The following is a 6419-nucleotide window of genomic DNA, read 5'->3' on the forward strand; positions in this document are numbered from 1 at the left end:
TTCCACCCATCCCCAACCTCCTCACTAATCTTTTCTTCCAGGAATTGTTGTGACCGCGCGCAAGGCGGTCGGTAGAGTCAGTGTTTGTACGAACATAGTTCCAATGTTTTGATTTTTTCAAGGGTGAACTGGCCCTGAATAGAGTTGCGTTTGTACAATTAGGAATCACGCGAAAGTAGAGTCAGTGTTTGCTGCGTATTATAAAATATTTTATAGAGCATCGCGGCTCTGATTTTTCTCTTTTCATCGCGAAAGTAGAGTCACTACAATTATTCGCCGGAAATTATTCACGGTCGCGTTACTAGTACTTTATATCTTTATCTTTATTTTTAATTTTGTTTGTTTAATTGTTTGATATCGGTATTAGAGTCAGTGCACCACTGAAGAGGAGTCTTGGGCGTTGCTCCATAAGGAAAGAGTGTAAGTATCTTATTACTTTATTTAATTAATTTTAATTCAAATAGAATAATTTACAATTTGCAAAATTAACCGTAATTGTTTTTTGTTTTGTTACAGATGAATTTTTTTATTTTGCCGAGTTCCTGGATATCCTGATGATGGCTTTCTTCACGACTTCCGTCTTGGTACGTCACTTAATTGCTTTTTATTAAAATAGAATAATTTACAATTTCAACTTGATAATTGAGATTTCTTTTTAATTCCTAATATTTTATAAAATCAAACTTTACATATAATTTTATTACAATAAGAATTGATAATCTTCCAAATTAACCGTAATTCTTCTTTTTTGTTACAGATGAATCTTCTCCTACAAGGCAGCCTCCTACCTGGTGTTGTCCATCCTCCTACTTGACTGTCGGAAGAAGAGTATATCTGCGAACGGTGAGTCGCATGTTTTATGGTTCCTCTGGTGCCCAATCATGTCGTAGGACGAATGGTCCGAATCGACACGGGCTACTGGTTGTATATGTGCTTGGCAAACATAGTGACCATGGGTATGATTATACCCATGAGTAGTAACATATTTATTGTTTCATTTCATTTAGTTTAGGCTAGGTCTTCTTGTACTCCGCGTTTTAGTATCATTTCAATTCCACATATTTCAATAGATATTTATGAAATACATGAATGCTTTTAAATGTTCTTAACTGTGGAATTAGAATATTTTAATACCGAAACAATTTTATTTAGTTTGTCTGTAATAGAGAAGTCAAATACTATCTGACTTAGTTATTGCGATGGTTCAAAGCAATATATGTAATATTGATAGTATTATGTAATATGTATACTGGATATACATATTAATGATGCTATTACATTGATTTACTTTTGTACATTATAAATTCAAATATAATTTGAGAATTTTTTCCGAGTAGTTTAACTTATTTACACGTTCATGAAAACATGAACAATTTATGTGCAAGAAGACAATTCGTGACGGGTAGACTTCCAAGTCAGAGTGATCTATTTCAACAGATTTTGCGTATTCTTGAAAAGTTACTCTGAGGAGAGAGTCGCCCGAGGATGTTTTAAACTTTTATTAATTTTCACAACATATTCTTTTTTCATTGTAAAGAATTTTTAATTATTCATTTTGCTTTTAATAAAATATCAAATTCAATTTTGACATTAAATTCCTTTTTATTAGAGTTTTGCCTTTATTAAATTAGTGTTGCGAGAAATTTCCGACGCGAGAGTAAATGTGACGATGCACTGACTAGTATTCGGTGGGAATCCTTTTGGTTTTTAAACTCAATCCTTTTTATTATTTAATTGATCAAATTAGTTACAAGGATTCCGCGGCCTGAGACCGTGAACACCATCTCATGGGAGACAAACCTATGCATTACTAGGCCTTTGCAGGCGCAGCTTTAGAATACGGAACATATGAAAATATGTTACCATATTCTAAACTGTAGTCCTTTTGTCTATACTATGGGCGTCCGTCAATCTGACACCGTTGGATGCAACGTGTTGGACGGGCGGGTAGCGCTCTTAGCGAAGGGGTGCACTCTGTCCTGGCGTTACGACGTCCAGGCGGGGTGGGTGGTATGTAGCGTCTGGCGTAAGACTAGGGGGCGTGAGACCCTTCGTTGCCAGCTGATATTAGCAGTGCACCATGTTTGCGTCATAGTTGCTCTATTTTACTTTTCAGTATTTGTTCTTAAAGCTTTATATATACAAAGTCGAGTCACTTTTATTAAAGTAGTGAAATATTAGCCCGTTAGATGTTTATGTACTAATCATGTTTCTAGATCAGGATTTTCAGATTTAACCCCTTCCGTGTTTATTGCCAAAGCCCATTCACGTGCTCAGGTGCTACTTGGATGGGTAGAGGCAATGGGCACGATGACCTAGTTCATAAGAATAATAATTAATAAGCGGCTGGCATTGTGTTAGTATATCGTGCACGACGTAATTTCCACATATGGTGTGTGTGTTTTTAGGCTGTGGGATTGCGTCGGTTTAATAACTTTTTCATTTAACTTTTAATTTGAAATAATATTTTATTCAACAAGATGTACAATGAACGTACAAACCAAATAGTATTATTACCATTACTATTACTATATTGCCATTATTATTACCATGATTATTACCATTATTATGAAATATTCTATATCAAAGTAGTTAATTAAATTTTGTAATTATCATTATACGCAATGATTGCTAGCCTTGCCAGACGATTTCAGTGAAAAATGGTACGTACCGTAGAGTGTGATGTGAGATGAAACTCGGGTGACGGAGGCGTCCCGGGACGTTCTCCCTAGTTTAGGCTCTTGCGCCCGGGTGGAGTGTATGGGGGTCGTGGAATGAATTTTTGTGAGAATGTGATTTTGCCTTTTTTAAATATAGCGTTAGGTAAGTAGGTAGTATACCTTCTGGTGTGTGTGATAGATTGTAAGTAGGTAGGGCCGGGACAGGTTGTCACAGTCTCTTGGTCGGGTAGGCACGATTTCGCGTGATCAACCTGTACCTGGAATATATTTGAAGAATTGACGATATGATCGATACGAACGGAGTATGCCGTTCGCCTTCTATCTATCTGTACAATTTTTCAAATTTTTGGCGACTTCATAAGTCGTCATACGCGATCGCGATGGCACGAAACGCACAAGTTCTGCTCGAGCACGGCACGTGTGCAGGAACAACGACTTATATGAAGTCCTTTTTCGTCCACGTGTCAATTAGAGTTTCGCGATTGTTCTTTTTTGTTGATTTTTTTTTTTGTTTTGCGAATTTGCAAGTCTCGAGCTTTAGATATAAGTTTCAGGTGGGTGGACCGCCCGAAGAAAGAAAAGGCTATTATGCCGAAGCGCCCCGACAAACTGTCTTTCAAGAGGGGAACTACTAATGATTTTGCATCCTTTTGCAAAAACGGATGGGAAATCATTATCGTTACTACTTTGTCACTGTGTTTGCCTGTAGTTGTAGTTTTGTAATTTCAGGAGAAGAGGGGGCCCGTGACCCCCATGATTTTGGGCAAATCGCGTTTTCAATTTAGTGTTGCGAATATTGACCACGGTTCAATTTAGTGTTGCGAATAAATATCGATCACGGTTCAATTTAATGTTGCGTATGCATGATTATCGCGATTTTCATTTAGTGTTTCTTTCTTGCATTGCTTTAAAATAGAATTTAACTTTTCAATGTTGATTGCTTTAAGATTTTTGAGAGTTTTGCTTTTTAATGTTGATTGCTTTAGTGTTGCGAGTAAAAAATTCACGGTTTGAGAATCCCCCTTTTTTGCATTTTAATTGCATGTCTCTTAAAGATAGCGTTGCGAATGACATTAGCGCGATTGTTTCCCAGTGTTGCGACTTATAAATACGTGATTGCTTTGCATTAGTTTATAGAGTTCCCTGCTAATTAGTGTTGCAGTAATGAATATTCGAGTTTTGCATTAGAGTTGCGATATATGATGAAATGCCCAAAAGCGATCCAGTGGAGTTGCCTTGGTCCATAAGGCAGCTATGGACTAGCTGCCGTTATACAGCCTTGGACTGGTTGTACCCCTTTTTTAGATTAGTGTTGCGTCTTACAAAATTCGGCAGATTTGAGTAGTGTTGCGTTACAGTTCGCGTTTTCTCTTTTTTTCTTTTTTTCAGCTTAGTGTTGCGCATAATGGAGCAGCCTTCACGCGTACGCTTTTGCACATATTATATAAATAATTAAATTAGTGTTGCGAGTAAGAAATTCACGGTTTGAGAATCCCCCTTTTCTGCATTTTAATCACATGTCTGTTAAAGATAGTGTTGCGAATGACATTAGCGCGATTGTTTCCCAGTGTTGCGACTTATAAATACGCGATTGCTTTGCATTAGTTTATAGAGTTCCCTGCTAATTAGTGTTGCGGTAATGAATATTCGCGTTTTGCATTAGAAATGCCCAAAAACGATCCAGTGGAGTTGCCATGGTCCATAAGGCAGCTATGGACCAGCTGCCGTGGTACAGCCTTGGATTGGCTGTACCCCTTTTTTAGATTAGTGTTGCGTCTTACAAAATTCGGTAGATTTGAGTAGTGTTGCGTTACAGTTCGCGTTTTTTCTTTTTTTCTTTTTTTCAGCTTAGTGTTGCGCATAATGGAGCAGCCTTCACGCGTACACTTTTGTACATATTATATAATTAATGAAATTAGTGTTGCGAATGAATTCGCGATTGTTATTAAATTAGTGGAAGTAACTATGACTCACATTCGGTGGGAGTCCTTTTAAGGATTCCGCGGCCTGAGACCGTGAACACCATCTCTGGGAGATATACCCATGCATTACTAGGCCTTTGCAGGCGCAGTTTTAGAATACGGAACGTATGAAAATATGTTACCATATTCTAAACTGCAGTCCTTTTGTCTATACTATGGGCGTCCGTCAATCTGACACCGTTGGATGCAACGTGTTGGACGGGCGGGTAGCGCTCTTAGCGAAGGGGTGCACTCTGTCCTGGCGTTACGACGTCCAGGCGGGGTGGGTGGTATGTAGCGTCTGGCGTAAGACTAGGGGGCGTGAGACCCTTCGTTGCCAGCCGGTGTTTTGTCATAGTTCAGAATGTTTGCAATTTTGAAATTAGTGTTGCGTGTGATTTCGGTTTGTTTTATAGGGTTTGCTTAGGGATTGCTCTTATGGGCAGTCAAACTTTTCTTTTCAGCTTCCCCTGTACCCTCCCTCCCACTGCCGCGGTTCCATTTTTTAATTTTGAAAATTTTGAGCATTCGGTTGTTGGAAATACTGTTAAATAATATATGAATTTAATGTTTTCAGAATATTATTAAATACGATAAAGTTTTAAATAGAACTTTATTCAAAGTTTTATTTAAAATGAAAGTTCATTTTATTTTCTGATGATTGGTGATAAATTATTTCAAGGAATATTTGTTCATTCGAGATAGCTTATTAAATTTTAATTCTTCTTTGTTTAAACAAAAGTAATGGATAATTGTTGTTCGAGTTGTTTAATTTTAATTTTTGATCGCGATGTTTCGTTTCAAGCTTACGGAGAAGCTAATTAAATTAGTTTTATAAATTTTCAAATTCTTTTCCTGAAAAGCAAAGTCCACTCGTGATTTTCTTTTCAGTTTTTCCATTTACAATAAATTTGCATTGAAAGATGTATTGAATAATATAATGCAATAAAGTCAAGTAGAGTTAAGGTTGTACGTATATTGCAGTAAAAGACAATTGTTTCAATCAAAATATTGTGTACTATCTGTCGCGAAATGAACGAATATTAAATACAATAAAATGAAATAATTAATGTTCTTAACTCAAATCATTTTATTTAAATATATATTTTTCTAAATCTTTTTCTCTTTATTTTGGTACTAAAATTTGCTTTTAATTCATATTTCGTATCAAATTGATTTGGAGTTATTAACAACCACTCTGACTTTTGTAAAATTTTATTGCTAATAATGTATCTTCTTTCCAGCCATTAAATTTTTTTTGTCTTTGTATGGATTCAATTAATGAGTTTCTGTTACAGAGAAGTACCTTTATAGGAAGTGTGAATTGGTAATTTGAACTGGAAGAAATTTAATATAAAATCTAAGATCGAAAGATGGAATTCAGTGAATCCAATTAAGATGTTGTGAAAACGATTGAAAAAGGAAAAACTGATTATTTTTGAAGATTTTCTAATTCTTTTTATTTTATTTCAGGAAGCATCTTGATAAGGATAAGGAAACCAACAAATTTGTTATAGGTATTCATTTATATTTTCGAAAATTATGTCTAATTCCTTTTAGTTTATTTCAGAAAGTGTTTTGATAATATGATGATATGACCATAAAGTTATTACGATCAGGTAATTGAAAAAATATGTATAATAAGTAGCCTTAAGTACTGCAGTGTTTAATTAGATTTAAATTTTATATTTAAGTGTATTTTTAAGAAAATTACGAGCGCTCGTATAAACAGGTATTCTTAGTATTTATAAGTACGTAGGACAAATATGCAATTGCA

The sequence above is a fragment of the Osmia bicornis genome, chromosome 10, assembly GCF_907164935.1.
Source record: "Osmia bicornis bicornis chromosome 10, iOsmBic2.1, whole genome shotgun sequence".
In the NCBI taxonomy this organism is placed as follows: Eukaryota; Metazoa; Arthropoda; class Insecta; order Hymenoptera; family Megachilidae; genus Osmia; species Osmia bicornis.